This window comes from Macaca fascicularis, chromosome 2 (assembly GCF_037993035.2).
Source record: "Macaca fascicularis isolate 582-1 chromosome 2, T2T-MFA8v1.1".
In the NCBI taxonomy this organism is placed as follows: Eukaryota; Metazoa; Chordata; class Mammalia; order Primates; family Cercopithecidae; genus Macaca; species Macaca fascicularis.
Window position 1 is genome coordinate 101,668,532 of NC_088376.1, and position 16,702 is coordinate 101,685,233.

The following is a 16,702-nucleotide window of genomic DNA, read 5'->3' on the forward strand; positions in this document are numbered from 1 at the left end:
AACAGTGCTGCAGGAAACACAGAGGCGTGGATGCCCCTCCAACACTGATTTCCTTTTCTTTGGGTATCTACACTGTAGTAGGACTGCTGGATCACACTGTAATTTCATTTACAGTTTTCTGAGGGACTTCCATACTGTTTACCATAGTGGGTGCCCTAGCTTACTCTTACTCTTTTTCATTTTTCTCTTTGAGACAGAGTCTCACTGTTGTCCAAGCTGGAGTACAGTGGTGCAATCTCGGCTTGCTCACTGTAGCATCCGCCTCCCGGGTTCCAGTGGTTCTCATGCCTCGGCCTCCTGAGTATCGGGGATTACGGGCGCCTGCTACCGCACCTGGCAAATTTTTGTATTTTTTAGTAGAGATGCGGTTTCACCACGTTGGCCAGGCTGGTCTTGAACTCCTGGCCTCAAGTGATCCGCCCACCTCAGTCGCCCAACAGTGCTGGGATTACAGGTGTGATCCACCATGCCCAGATAATTTTTGTGTTTTTAGTAGAGACGGGGTTTCACCATGTTGGCCAAGCTGGTTTCAAACTCCTGACATCAGGTGATCTGCCCGTCTCGGCCTCCCAAAGTGCTGGGATGTCCGCGTGCACCCCGTGCCCAGCCAGCTGCTCTAGTTTACACCCCCCTACACCCTGTAAGAGCTCCCTTGTCTCCATATCCTTGTCAGCACTTGTTATTTTTTGTCTTTTTGATAATACCCATCCTAATCGGTGAGATGATACCTCACTGCGGTTTTGATTTGCATTTCTCTGATTATAAGTGATACTGAACATTTTTTTCACATATTTTTTGGCCATTTGTATGTCTTCTTTCAAGAAATGTCTGTTCGGTTGGGTGTGGTGACACAAACCTGTAAGCCCAGCACTCAGAACGCTAAGGCAGGAGGACAGCTTGAGCCTAGACCAGCCTAGGCAGCATAGCAAAACCCTAGCTCAAAAAGAAAAAAAAAAAGAAATATCTGTGTCTGTTCAGCTTTTTGACCTCCAAAAATTAAGAGCCCATTTTGGAATCGGACGACCTGCCTGATTCAGAGACAATCTGTGGGCCGGGCGCGGTGGCTCAAGCCTGTAATCCCAGCATTTTGAGAGGCCGAGACGGGCGGATCACGAGGTCAGCAGATCGAGACCATCCTGGCTAACCCGGTGAAACCCCGTCTCTACTAAAAAATACAAAAAAACTAGCCGGGCAAGGTGGCGGGCGCTTGTAGTCCCAGCTACTCGGGAGGCTGAGGCAGGAGAATGGCGTAAACCCGGGAGGTGGAGCTTGCAGTGAGCTGAGATCCGGCCTGGGCGACAGAGCGAGACTCCGTCTCAAAAAAAACAAAACAAAACAAAACAGAGACAATCTGTGTTTGGTTCTACTCTGCTACTTCCTATGTGACTTTGGGAAGTTCCCTTAGCCACTTTGAGCTCAACTTCCTCAACATTAACCAGGAATAAGTACCACCTGCCTCTGCTGGTTAATGCTGAGGACTGAAAGGAGAACCTCAACGCCACTTGACCATGCTGCCTGGCGGAAGCCCTTCAATGCGAGACTGGTAGGATCATCTGAAGCTAAGTACAACTTTCCTTTCCACTGTCCTAGGCTCACTCTGCATGCGATTAGAAAGGAATAGCGAATAAAGGAAACCAAAATAATTGCTTAATTTTTAATAAGAAATTTTTAAAAAGTGGGGGTGGTGGCAAAATAGGAGGGAGAGGAGGGGAAGGAAAAGCAGCCAGTCACAAGTTCTAGTCCAGGGCTCATCCCCGGCCTCCTCACTCAGGCAATCACCAGTCCCCACCTCCTGGGGAGGAGTACTTTCTCCGCTGGCTTCACCTATAGGGAAGGCACTGACACAGGTGTTCAGAAACCAGGAGCACCTTGAAATGGGCAATATGCTTTGGGTAGGAGACCTACAATTTCCCCAAAGAAACCACGGCACAAAAGTGACCCACATAGGAGGGACCAATGGCTGTAAATACTTGGTGGCAAAAACTGATGTCATACCTTCTGTACAGGAGACAAACACCCAAATAAAATTTGCCAAAATAGCAGAGAAAAAAATACAGCAGACATCCAGTGCCATTCTGTTACAGAAATATTTATATTCCAAAGCCAGGGACCTCTCTGGAACACTGTCTTTATTTCTACGTTTCATGGAAGATGTTTGAGTGCACTCACGTGTGTCTCAACAAACCTCCAGTCCCTGCTCTGAACCCTGTGACTCCTCAGCAAAACCCAAAAACAAGTATCAGTTTTCCTTCCAAATGGGAAATTTCCTGACACAGTGAAACCAGCATCAAATCCACGTATTATGAGATAGCTGATTACAGGCGAAGCCCTCTAGTCCCAGGATGACTCCTCTCCTGCAGGAGCGGGAAGGATGGGCATAGCACTGGCCTTCCAGACCACATCTCCAGGCAGTTTGAAACCATGGCTGTTCAGGTGAGCCATGATAAAAATCAAACCAAGTATCTCTGAAAAGTGTACATGTCAAGAACCAGACCTCGGACCAGACTCAGCAGAAATGGATGTTGCAAGGTTTGTTCAGAGACCTCCTCTCCATACCCCCTCTCCCCGGGACCTCCCTCCTTGCACTAGCGGTCCAGGGCCAACGGACCGCTCCCTTACCTCTAGCCCAGTGCATTTTCAGGACCAGCTCCCAGACTGTACCAGACCCTGAAATGTATTCGCTGAATGCACTATTTCTTAAAATGATCATAAATCACCTGACTATAACAACAATTGTTTTAAAAGTGTTCTCTCTCTCTCAAGAATCGTGCCATGAGTTTGAGCAAGCAGCTTTGCTTCTCTCTACTGCAATTCTATCATTTGCAAAATGTTAACAATTACTGTGTTCACCCATAGCATTGTTGTAAAAAGCCTTAAGACCCACTTCATGTAGCCTGCCTGGAGCACAGACCCTGTCACATGGTAAATGCCCACTGAAGGTGAGTTATCTGTAGCTATTATTACCTGCCACTCCAGCGAACAAAAGGAGTCGATCAGGTCTCATCGTATCACCCTGAAAGGATGTCCATGTAGACTGCGGAGTGGGAGTAGGGGAACTCAATGTCTATCAGGTACTATTTTGTTTTTTACTATGTGTACATGTATATTTGTAGGTACACTGGAAAAGATCTGGAAGGAAATACACCCAGTGTTAATAGTGACTACCCCAAAGACACATTCATCCAAACACACAGGAGAAAAACACTCACTATCTTTCTGTCTTCCAAATCATTTGAACTATTTTCAATAAGCATCTATGGCTTTTGTAAAGTTTTTGAAAGGAATTTATTGCATTTTTTTTCTGGAGAAACAAGCAGGAGCACGAAAAAGGTGGAAACAGAAGGTAAAATGGAATGGGACTCAATGGAATTGAGTCCCAGCCAGGCTCAGCAGGCTCACAAACCACGCACCTCTCACTACAACTCAACACCAGCTCTCTCTTCTGTTGGTCCAATGACCCAAGACTTAGAGATAAAATGTTTATTGTGATCACATCAATCACACCAAGGAGCTTGGAACCACCCTTTCAAACTCCTCTGGTTCTGTGTACCTGCCCAGGGCTGTTAGCTTTCCTCCTGTGTCTTTGGCTGGCCTATAATCCCCTAGTGGTGGAAATGCATCCTGACACTTAGCCATCATCCCCACAACACTCAGCACCGCATAGAGACCAGGGCAGTGATGCCCACTCGGACTGTGATTCTACTTATAAAGCAAAGGACCAGGGGCCAGATGCGACTTGTCTTTGGTAACTCACCAGCTGTTGCTTGAACCAGAACAAAGCCAGGTCTCCTGATGTCCAGAAAAGAGCTAGTGCCTGTCCCGCTAGAAACATGGTGAAAATGTTTTGCTTGCTGTGAAAAGACGCACTACTGGAGAAGATGGGTGCAACTTCTCATGGAGCCACTCAGCCCAGATCACCAGGAAACAGGGCTGCCGGATAAGACACTAAGCCCAGATCACCAGGAAACAGGACTGCCGGATGAGACACTAAGCCCAGATCACCAGGAAACAGGACAGCCGGATGAGACACTTGGCCCAGATCACCAGGAAACAGGACTGCCGGATGAGACACTAAGCCCGTCCACTGGAAAGGAAATCTGGCTGGGCAGTAGAGGGAAATTCACACAGGTTACCCCGGCCCAACGGCAGCAACAACGTGAACAAAACAAAAAATACCTGACTGGAAAGCCGTAGCCTGGCTAGCAAATTCAAAACAGAGCCACAATCCTAGCAGCACATATCACTGCAACACAGAGCTTCAGTCAGTGTGCGCACACTTTAAGTAGAAAGGTAAAATGTCCATGTTTTTGGAACAAAGGACTATTTTTATGTGTGTGTGTGATGTCAGAAGAAACTGTTGGCAAGGAAATAGAAATAGGCGCCCTTACACATTGACAGTGAGATAACAGTATGGCCCTAACAGAAGGGAATTGAGCAACACCCATCAACATTTAAAATGTGCAGAACCCTGGATCCCACAATTCCATTCCTAGCAATGCATCCTATGAATATATTGATGCAAATATGCAAGAATTATGTACAACTCAGCATTGATTAATCCAAACGGTTGGGAATAACCTAAATATTTACCAGTGGGGAACTGGTGGAGAACACTGTTTATCTTATGCCAACACCTGTGTTTTAAAAAGAAGATACATAGGCTGGGTGCAGTCGCTCACACATGTAATCCCAGCACCTTGAGAGGCTGAGGCAGGTGGATCAAGAGGCCAAGATATCCAGACCATCCTGGCCAACACGGTGAAACCCTGTCTCTACTAAAAATACAAAAATAATCTGGGCATGGTGGCGCGCGCCCGTATCCCAGCTACTCAGGAGGTTGAGGCAGGAGAATCGCTTGAACCCAGGAGGTGGAGGTTGCAGTGAGCTGAGATCACGCCAGCCTGGTGACAGAGCAAGACTCCATCTTGGAAAAACAAACAAGCAAACAAACAAAACTGGCAACAGTGGTCACAGAGCAGTGATGGGAGTAGGACTGCCTTTCACTCTCCAGGACCTTTTGAATGTCGCTCATATTTCATACTCAAAATATATGACTACAGTAAACATTTTCAGAGTAACTATGAAAAACTGGGGAAATAATATCTAACACACAGGACTGCTGCATAAAGGATGAAAAACATTAATCACTATCAGAGTTCAAAGGAAGAAAGATTAATTCTAGCTTGGATGTCAGAGCGGGGATCATGTAAAGGAAGTGAGTATTTCAAGTCTTGAAGGATGGAGAAGATTTAAAGAGGCAGAAGTGTGGAGATGATGTCCCAGATGGAGATAAGAACATAGGCGAAGACGATGTCCCAGGTGGAGATAAGAACATAGGCAAAGACGATGTCCCAGACGGAAATAAGAACACAGGCAAAGACGATGTCCCAGACGGAAATAAGAACACAGGCAAAGACGATGTCCCAGACGGAAATAAGAACACAGGCAAAGACGATGTCCCAGACGGAAATAAGAACACAGGTAAAGACGATGTCCCAGACGGAAATAAGAACACAGGTAAAGATGATGTCCCAGACGGAAATAAGAACACAGGTGAAGACGATGTCCCAGATGGAGATAAGAACATAGGCAAAGAAGATGAAGAGATGAGAAGGTATAAATTCTAAATGCAGCTCTCAGGCTGGGCTTCAGAACAGGGCTTAGGCAACAAGTTGGAATGCAAGGCTGATGGCGGGAACGGAAACACTGAAACCCAACTTGCATATCACGCCCAGATCATGAGCCTTGAATGCCAAGCCAGGGAACCCATCCTTGATCTTAACAACAAAAAATCACTGGGGTGGGTGTGGAGGCTCATGCCTGTAATCCAGTGCTTTGAGAGGCTGAGGTGAGAAGACTGCTTGAGGACAGGAGTTTGAAACCACTCTCGACAACACAGCAAGACTCTGTCCTTACAAAAAATTTAAACATTAGCTAGGCAGGATAGCACACCTGTAATCCCAGCTACTCAGGAGGCTGAGGCGGGAGGATCACTTGAGCCCAGGAATTTAGGGTTACCGTGAGCTGTGATTCTGTTGCTGCATTCCAGCCTGAGCAACAGAGCAAGGGCATGTCTCAAAAATAAAATGAAATAAAATCACTAAAAGTTTGTATAGACATAAAGTATAAAATCATACCATATATGATTTAATCCAGATATATAATATAAATTAGAGGGGGAAAAGAGAAATTAGGAAGCTATTATAAGAAGACAAGACTCAACTAAGACATGAGCAAAGGCCCTTGGCTCACAGCGCTATCTTTATATAAAGGAATAAACTACCACATTTATTTTCATGGCATCACCAACTTAGATACAGGCTACAGTATTCTGGAACCATCTCTGTATCAGTCAAATCAGATGGCCATAATACTATAGGCAAATACCATAAAAAACACCATAAAAATACTATAGGCAAATACCATAAAAAAATGTAAAAACTGTGTGGTTTAAACATTAGTTTATTTCTCCCAGCTCTGGAGGCTGGAAGTTCAAGATCAAGGTGTCGGCCAACTCAGTTCTGGGAAAGGGACCTCTTCCTGGCTTGCAGATAGCCACCTTTCTTCTTGTTTCCTCACACCAGGGCAGTGGGAGCTCTCTGCTTTCTCTTTTTTTTTTGAGACAGAGTCTCACTCTGTCACCAGGCTGGAGTGCAGTGACACAATCTCAGCTCACTGCAACTTCTGACACCCTGGTTCAAGCAACTCTCCTGACTCAGCCTCCCGAGTAGCTGGGATTACAGGCACGTGCCACCACACCCAACTAATTTTTGTATTTTTAGTAGAAACGGTTTCAGGATGGTCTCAATCTCCTGATGTCGTGATCTGCCCACCTCGGCCTCCCAAAGTGCTGAGATTACAGGTGTGAGCCACCACACCCGGCCTGGTTTCTCTACTTCTAAGGGCACTAATCCTGTCAGACCAGGGCCCACGCTCATGACCTCATCTAACCCTAATCACCTCTCAAAGGTCCTATCCCCTAATACCATCACACTGGCAGTTAGGGCTCCAGTACAAGAATCTGGAGGGGACATAAACATTCGGTTTATAACAATGTCTTTTCAATCCTGTTGAAAAAAACAACCAAATGAGTAGGCGACAAAGTACCTTATATGTAAACAAGTCAGAACTTTTCATATTTCTGCGAACACATTAAGGTCAATTTAAAATGTCTGATAACAAGAGTCAGAAGCAGAGATAAATGAAAGTTAAGTTACTCTGCATTTTAGGGCCACCTTGAGTTGTCTTCCAATGACATTGTGGCACAAAGAACACTGCTTTCTATTCTTGGTTTTGCCACCAAAGAAGCTGGAACATTTCCCTGTATTTCCGTTTATCTTGAAAATCACTGGGCTGACCTAGCAGACCTCCAAGGTCCCTTCCATTCACAAATTCCACAAATAGCTTCCTACCAACAGAGGCTACACAAATAAACTACACTGACCAAGGGGAAAGCTAACACTAGCAAACAATGAGATGCACACAAGACAAGACGTATAGAGAAGTGGATCAACCACAAACTGGTGGACGATGAGCCGGCGGGGGATAAAAACACATTCCCTAACGATGGACAGACAGGCAATGGCGCTGAGGTAGTATTGTTGAAGATTTCCTATTTTACAACTTCAAGATAAATGGCCCAATTGTTTATATTCATTCTGATTAAATGTGAACGTGAAAACTTCCTCCAGGGGACACAGACATCTAAAAAGTTCCCAATGTATCCAATTTGTCATTTGATATTTTTACTGACAAGAAAAATGAGGGACTGAATATACAAACAGAACATGCCTGATCATATGTATAAAGACAGAACTCAGACCACAACCTGTAGCTGCCCACCCAGGAAACCAATCCCCTATCTACAGTAAACAGCCAGGAGGCCAGCCAGGCTAGCACATCAGACAGGAAGCCGAACTGCTCTCTCTCCACAACCCAGAAACTAAACCATGATTCTGACCCACGTGGCCAGGACTTGACTCAAAACTGACATCCACCCTAATTTTGGCCCCTATTTCCATTTAGGATAATTCAAAGAAAGCCAAATACGCCCCTAACGAATCACATAGGACACCCCACTTCTGCACAGCCGCCTCCAGCCCCCACAACAGCCTCCACTGAGAGCCGTTCTTTTCCATCCTGAAGCTTCCCCACTCCTCATCTGCCACTCACTTGCATGTCAGTCTCTGTCACACGCAAGTGATGGTGCCGACTCCCTTGCCACAGCAGCTCTGAGAAAGTCATCTCTGCCTGTCTCATGTGGGCGGCCTTCCTTTATTTTCCCCAAATAATCAGTCTTAAATGAGGGGCTTCTCTCTATATGGCCCAGCTACACAATTCAGAAGCCCAGCATGGCAATTCCAAGCCTGGAAAGACCATACACCCCTCAGGTCTTCTTTCCACAAAACACAGCTTCCTTGAGTTCTTCAGTCACTCCCCACCAACCAGGGAAGGAACCACGTGTTATGGAAAGATCAAGGGTCTTGAAGTCAAACTTCTGAGTTCATCAAGTACTTCATCTTTCCACTTAACAAATTACATGGCCTTGGCCAGGCGTGGTGGCTCACACCTGTAATCCCAGCACTTTGGGAGGCCGAGTTGGGCGGATCACCCAAGGTTGAGAGTTCAAGACCAGCCTAACCAACATGGAAAAATCCCGTCCCTACTAAAAATATGAAATCAGCCTGGTGTGGTGGCTCATGCCTGTCATCCCAGCTACTCGGGAGGCTGAGGCAGGAGAATCACTGGAACTTGGGAAGCAGAGGTTGTGGTGAGCCAAGATCATGCCATTGCATTCCAGCCTAGACAAGAAGAGCAAAACTCTGTCTCAAAAAAAAAAAAAATGACGTGAACTTTAACAATTTTCTTAACTTCTCTAAGCCTCTATCTTCAATAAAATAATTTTACCTCTAAGATTGCATTAAATGGAATCCCACATGTAAAACAGCTGACAAATATTAGGGGCCCAACAGCTGTGCGCTCCTACTGCCGCCCCACTTTACCCCAAGGGAGAAGCGCAAGATGTCCAGAAAAAGCCTGTTGATCCCTACACCTCAGCATCCTGTGTTCACACAAGGCGCAGTGGCATCCAGACTTACCTGGGTCACCCAAAGACAAGCCATGTTTTGATTTGTCAACTTAGGTACACGTGGCTTCTAACGTTCACCATATATGATCCATAATTTAGAAGAGATTTTCCTACACTACCCCGCGGTTCTATTTTAGCAGACTTAGATGTGCCATAATAGCTCACTCTCTTAAGCCCTCTTCAGTATCAAAAACGAAACTTTAATCTGTAACACAGTTATCAGCCGTGAAAGTGGAAAAGGTACCTATGAGTCAAAATGACCCTCTGCCCCCCTCCGCCCCACCCTACAAAAAGCTGTTCAGGAGTATTTGGGCTGCTTATGAGAATGCTGTCTGTATTCCCAGGGACAGACAAATGCCTACCCTGGTTAGAAGCTGCACTGCTCAGCCTCCAGGGTAGAAAGCTCCCCACACCCTCTACCCAAGGAGAAGAGAAGCAAATGGGGTGGCCAGGCTCCAGGACGTGGACTGTTTAGTGTGGTTTCTGCAGTCCAGGTCACCGCCATGGGTGAAGCTTTTCCTTCCTTCTTTTCCAACCAAGTGGCCAAGGTCCTACGGCTGCTGTAGGGCCTCTTCCCCAGGATGAGACAGCCCAGCCATTCCCCTTCCCTCTTTTTTTTTTTTTTGAGATGGAGTCTCACTCTGTCACCCAATCTGCACTGCAGTGGTGCAATCTTAGCTCACTGCCACCTCTGCCTCCCGGGTTCAAACAATTCTCCTGCCTCAGCCTCCCTGGTAGCTGGGGTTACAGGCGCCCAGCACCACGCCCAGCTAATTTTTATATTTTTAGTAGAGATGGAGTTTCAACTTGTTGGCCAGGCTGCTCTCGAACTCCCGACCTCAGGTGATCCACCTGCCTCGGCCTCCCAAAGTGCTGGGATTACAGGCATGAGCCACCACATCTGGCCGAGTCAGCCCAGCCATCCTGACTTTTTGTTCTGGCAAAATTACTCTCTTCCACGTCTGCCTTCCAAGTAGCTAAATCAGAGATCTGGCCTTGGGGCAGGCTTGAAGAATCCCTGTGTTTTGGTCCTCAAGAGGTCCTACCACGGTCTGGGACAATTCCAAGACTTGTGTTCTTAAAGAGGAAAGAAACCTCACATACACGGCTCTCGCAGAGCTCAGGCAGAGCTCAGGCAAGCCTTGGGAGGCGGCCCTAAGGTTTGGGTGTGCCATCTATGATAACAGCTAAGAGATCTGAAGCCAGCTGTCTGGGTTCCAACCTCAATTCCAACAGCACTGGCTGTGTGATGTTAGACAACGTCCCCAGCCTCTCTGTGGTTCAGTTTCCTCACTCTAAAAGGGCCACAATAATAGAGCTGCTCTAAAAATTAAGTGAATTGGTGCATATAAGGTATTCAGAACAATGCTTGGCACATGGGGGAGTTCAATAGACACGTAATGAACAGAGTAACTTAGCAATTAGTAAATATACTCATCCAGGCCAGGCGCGGTGGCTCACGCCTGTAATTCCAAAACTTTGGGAGGCTGAGGCGAGAGGATCACTTGAGCCCAGGAGTTTGAGACTAGCATGGGCAACACAGCAATATTCCATCTCTACAAATGTGTTTCTGTAACATATATGTATATATAGACTCATATATTCACAGTGTATTTATAATACACAAAATAGCGGAATACAGACTTAACTATTCACAATGGTTACTTCTAGAGAAGGGGAAATGCAAGTTTCAGCTTTTTATGCTACACATATATTCTTGTATCATCTGAAATATTTAAGCAAATTGTATGTATAAATTTGCCCCCAAACACATAGCAGAACAATGTAGTTTTGACTCAAAAATCTTCAAATCATGATGGAATTGTCCTGTGAAAGTAAAGTTATAGAGATGAAAAGTCTCCCTCCAGCCTAAATGCTCTTTCATATGACCTATATTACACACACCAATGCAGATGCCCCAATCCTTTCTCCACTGTCATAAGAATTTTTCAGTGAACTGTATACCCCTTTACAAACTAGATGATAGTTAGAGTTACCAGGCAAGAACGTGGATCCAGTTCTGCTTTTTCAAAGCCCAATGTTCCTCACATAATAGCAATGCATTCTTCAACCGGTCAACTGCCCCCAACACCTGAGCTCTCTGTTGTACACAACTCAGCGAGGCCTGGGAGAAAGCAGGTGCAAATTTCACTTACTCAGTAACAACACATCCCACCTGATTCCTCTGCTGGGCTAGTTCTCAAGTCATCTTTTTCTAAGCTTTCATTCAGCTCTACCACATGTACCTAGGCTGGGTAAAATACTTTACCAGGCTTTTTTTTTTTTTTTTTTTGAGATGGAGTTTCACTCTCTAGCCCAGGCTGGAGTGCAGTGACACCATCTCGGCTCACTGTAACCTCCACCTCCCGGGTTCAAACGATTCTCCTGCTTCAGCCTCTCAAGTAGCTGGGACTACAGGCACACCCAGGACTACCACCACACCCAGCTAATTTTTGTATTTTTAGTAAAGATGGGGTTTCATCACATTGGCCAGGCTGGTCTCAAACTCCTGACCTCATGATCCGCCCGCCTTGGCCTCCCAAAGTGCTGGGAATACAGGCGTAAATCACCGCACCTGGCCTACTTTACCAATTTTATTCCTGAATTAAACCTGTTATTACTATCAATAATGTCAATCAGTGCCATTTCATTCACCGTATGACACACACAAAGCACTCCATACTCGCTCCACCTATCTGCTTTTCTGCAATGGCCACAGTGTTCCCCATCTTACATGAGAGGCACAGACAAAGACAATGACTTCTCCAAGGTTTTGTAATTCACAATCAGTGGCAGAACCAACATGACCAACCACGTCTGGCCAAGGCCTGTGTTTCAGCCACACCATCTGGTTGCTGCCCCTAAGGCTCAATGGGCAAGTAACAGATCACTCCGATTGCAGAGGCTTCAGAAATGCCTTCCACCATGGTACAATGGACGGTTCGCTCTCAGAAGGGGAGGCAGGGGTGGGAATCAGCACACAGTTCTGCTAGGTTTCTCATACAGGGCACAGACTATGTATTTTGTGCCTTGCTTTGCAGGTGAAATGTCTCCTGCCCCCTGTACAACAGCTTTCTTTGTCCTCTCCACATAAAAGTACAACTGAGTTCCTCAGGGAAAGGCAGTGATCACTGCCCTGTGCCACACCTGACTGATGTCCAAACAAGTGGACACACAGGCTCTTCTCTTATGGCCCAGGCTGCCCCCATCTGCTAAGCATCAAAAACTACACGTAGGATTTGCAGAACATGAATGACATGGAGGTGACTGCTTTATCTCTGTTGAAAACTTACTGCACTCTCTTAAAAAAAGGGAATTCAGGAAAAACTGAACATTTGAGGCTGGCTGGCTGTAATCTTCAGCTGCTGAGAAAGCCTCAGCTGCTCGGTTCCACTGTGGAAATCCAACTCCTCCCTCAAAGTCCAACTCAAGTACACCTCCTCTGCGGAGGCAGTACTTGACTGCCCCTTCCTCCCTTTCACAAGCATGTGTTCCCTCTGCAGTCCCAGAGCATTCTATCACCACCTCTGGAGCCACGCTGTCCCAGCCTACAGCCAGCTCAGTGCACAGCTGCCTCTCCCTTTGTGTACCTGCAGGCCCCACCTGGGCTGCAAGGCTGCCTTCTTCTCCTCCACACAGGCGGCACTCAGGAACTACTGAATGAGGGAGGGAGTGGATGAGCAAGATCAGCCAAGGGCTACAGGGAGTGACCTGCAGCTCCCAGCAGGAACAGCCCCTGCCCTGCCAATCCGGAGGTGCTGGCTCTGTTCTCAGCACGGCCGCTAAAAGCTCCCTTATAACAGCTCTAGGCCACAATGGTCAACTTGGTGTCAGGCCCTAGAGACACCGAAACTCCTAACAAATAAAGAGGCCACGTATGCAGCATGCTCGTTAAAAGCACAGGCTTCGGGCCGGGCGCGGTGGCTCAAGCCTGTAATCCCAGCACTTTGGGAGGCCGAGACGGCGGGATCACGAGGTCAGGAGATCGAGATCATCCTGGCTAACACGGTGAAACCCCGTCTCTACTAAAAAATACAAAAATCTAGCCGGGCGAGGTGGCGGATGCCTGTAGTCCCAGCTACTTGGGAGGCTGAGGCAGGAGAATGGTGTAAACCCAGGAGGTGGAGCTTGCAGTGAGCTGAGATCCGGCCACTGCACTCCAGCCTGGGCGACAGAGCGAGACTCTGTCTCAAAAAAAAAAAAAAAAAAAAAGCACAGGCTTCGGAGTCAGAGCTTGAATTCCGCTTATTATGTGACCTTGAGCAAGTTACTCAATGCATCAGTCTCATTTTGTCACCGGCAAAATGAGGACATTATCTGCCACACAGTGTTGCTGAAAAAGTAAGAGAGGTGACAGACGCAAAGTGCTTGGCACTTACTTACTCTTATTGGTTTATTACAAAGAAGAGAACACGGGAACAGCCAAATGCAAGAGAGGCACAGGGCACACCACGGGGCAGAGAGGTCGGGGCTCCCATGCCGTCCCTGGAAGTGCCACCTCCCCAGCACCAAATGAGTTCACCAAACCAGAAGCTCCCCAAACCCAGTATTTAGAGGGTTTTATGGAGTTTTAATAACATCAACATGATTAAGTCACTGGCTACCCATGACTAGCTCAATCTCCAGCCTGTCTCGTCTCCCCTCCCAGAGGTAGGTGTGGGGCTGACATGTCCAACTCTATAATCATGACTCATCTTTCTGGCAACCAGCCCTGATCCTGAACCTGTCTAGGGGCCGAAGCCCCCTGTCATCTCATTATCATACAAAAGACACTCCTATCACCCCAGAGATTCCCAAAGTCTTAGAAGCTCTTGTGTCAGGGATTGAAACCTAAGACCAAATATTATAACCAATGATGTTCCTATCACTCAGGAAATTACAAGGGTTTTAGAAGCTGTGGGCCAAAAACCAGGAAGAATACTAAATATATACACTATTATACTATGTATCCCACTATCAAAATAATTTTTTTGAGACAGAATCTACCTCTGTTGCCCAGGTTGGAGTGCAGTGGTGCAATCTCAGCTTATGGTGCGATCTCAGCTCACTGCAACCTCCACCTCTCAGGTTCAAGCAATTCTTGTGCCTCATCCTCCTGAGTAGCTGGAACTACAGGTGTGCAACACTACAACTGACTAATTTTTGTATTTTTTAGTAGAGACGGGGTTTCACTGTGTTGGCCAGGCTGGCCTTCAACTCCTGGCCTCAAGTGATCTGCCCACCTCGGCCTCCCAAAAATCTGGGATAAGTCACGAGCCACCGTGCCTGGCCTCACTATCACAATAATTATACTGAGAGGATGGGGGAGAAAAACGTGGGCAACAGGAGGAGCGGGGAAGGTAAGCAGCCTGAATCCTTGTCTTCCATAGTAGGACACCTCCCTGTCTTTCACACAATCTAGAAGAACGAGCTAAAACATAAACACAGTAACCTCCAAGGAGCAGGGATCAGAGTGGAGAAAGGTAAGGTGGGGGATTGCTGGGTTTTGTCCTAAGCCTTGTTAATTTCTGACTCTTAGAGCTGTAGGCCTGTACAACTTTGCTAAAAATGAGTATTTACCTGTAATCCCAGCACTTTGGGAAGCCAAGGTGGGTGGATCACGAGGTCAGGAGATCGAGACCATCCTGGCTAACACGGTGAAACCCCGTCTCTACTAAAAATACAAAATACTAGCCAGGCGTGGTGGCAGGCGCCTGTAGTCCCAGCTACTCAGGAGGTTGAGGCAGGAGAATGGTGTGAACCCAGGAGGCGGAGCTTGCAGTGAGCTGAGACTATGCCACTGCACTCCAGCCTGGGCGACAGAGCGAGACTCCATCTCAAAAATAAAAAGAGTATTTAGTTTTTAAACAAAATCTGATACTTGACCAACAACAATAGTATATTAAGAGATATGGTTTTTTGTTTTTGTTTTTGTTTGAGAGAGGGTCTTGCTCTGTTGCCCGGGCTGGAGTGCGGTGGTATAATTCTAACTTACTACAGCCTCAAATTATTGGGATCAGGTGATCAACCTCTCGAGCAGCTAGAACCACAGGTGTGCACCACCATGCCCAGCATTCTTTCTCTTTTTTTTTTTTTTTGGTAGAGGTGGAGGTCTCGCTATGTTGCTGGTCTTAAATTGCTGACCTCAGTGGATCCTACTGCCTCAGCCTCCCTAAGTTCTGGGATTACAGGTGTGAGCCACTACACTAGGCCAAAGTGGTGTATTCTAAAATTTTTTGGAATCCAACCACTTTGAAAAAGTATGGAGAACTATAAATCATCTCCCCATAAACACACATGGATGCAGATACACAAAATTGTTGCACAGGATTTTGGGGACTTCACAAAGTCCTGAAAGCCAGGTTAAAAACCTTAGGATTATACATTCTGGTTTCTTTTTTTTTTTTCTTTTTTTTTTTTTTTTGAGACAGTCTTGCTTTGTCATTCAGGCTGGAGTGCAGTGGCGTGATCTCCGCTCACTGCAAGGTCTGCCTCCCAGGTTCACGCCATTCTCCTGCCTCAGCCTCCCGAGTACCTGGGACTACAGGTGCCCGCCACCATGCCTGGCTAATTTTTTGTATTTTTAGTAGAGGCAGGGTTTCACCATAGCCAGGATGGTCTCAATCTCCTGACCTCGTGATCCACCCTCCTTGGTCTCCCAAAGTCTGGGATTACAGGCGTGAGCCACCGCGCCCGGCCCTAGATTCTGGTTTATTAAAGGAAATGCATTTCAAGTCAGAGTTTGTAATTTATTGCACAGGAAAATAAAAACTTAGTTAAGAAAATCAAAAACACCCACATGATAAAATGAGGTCCTACTTGGTTTTAAACTACTTGGTGACCACCATCAGTTGTTTGCTTGACCACAGGATGCACCTAATTCCTAACTACGAATAAAGGTACAAACATTGTTTATTGGGCTTTTGGCTTCAGCCTTGAAACAATCAGATTCTCTCAAACTCAGGAATGTGAATCGCTGTTGGGTTGATGCAGCTGTTTCCATTCTAGAAATGGACCTGGAATCATGTACTTTTCGCCCATGAAGAGTCCTTTGTGTAAAACTTGAAAAGGGAAGGTCCCAAATTCCCCATATGGTGTTTCTTCCAGTAGAGGAATTACTCTAATGACTTCTTAGCAAAACTTACATGATCAGGGCAGGCCATCAAAATACTCCAGAAAACAAAGTTTAGCTTCATTTCTGATGGACCTGTCTCCACTGCTATCAGTCTCACCAACAACCTCACATCACGTCAGAGGAACGGTTTTTTCATTTAAGAAGGATCTTCATGGCTGGGTGTGGTCGCTCACGCCTGTAATCCCAGCACTTTGGGAGGCCAAGGCGGGCGGATCACGAGGTCAGGAGTTTGTGACCAGCCTGGCCAACATACTGAAACCCCGTCTGTACTAAAAATACAAAAATTAGCCAGGCTTGGTGGTACGTGCCTGTGGTTCCAGCTACTCAGGAGGCTGAGGCAGGAGAACTGCTTGAACCTGGGAGGTGGAAGTTGTGGTGAGCCAAGACTGCACCACTGCACTTCAGCCCGGGCAAGAGAATGAGACTCCGTCTCAAAAAAAAAAAAAGGATCTTCATGTTCCTGCCAATTTGCAAAACAAACAAACAAACAAAAGATATCT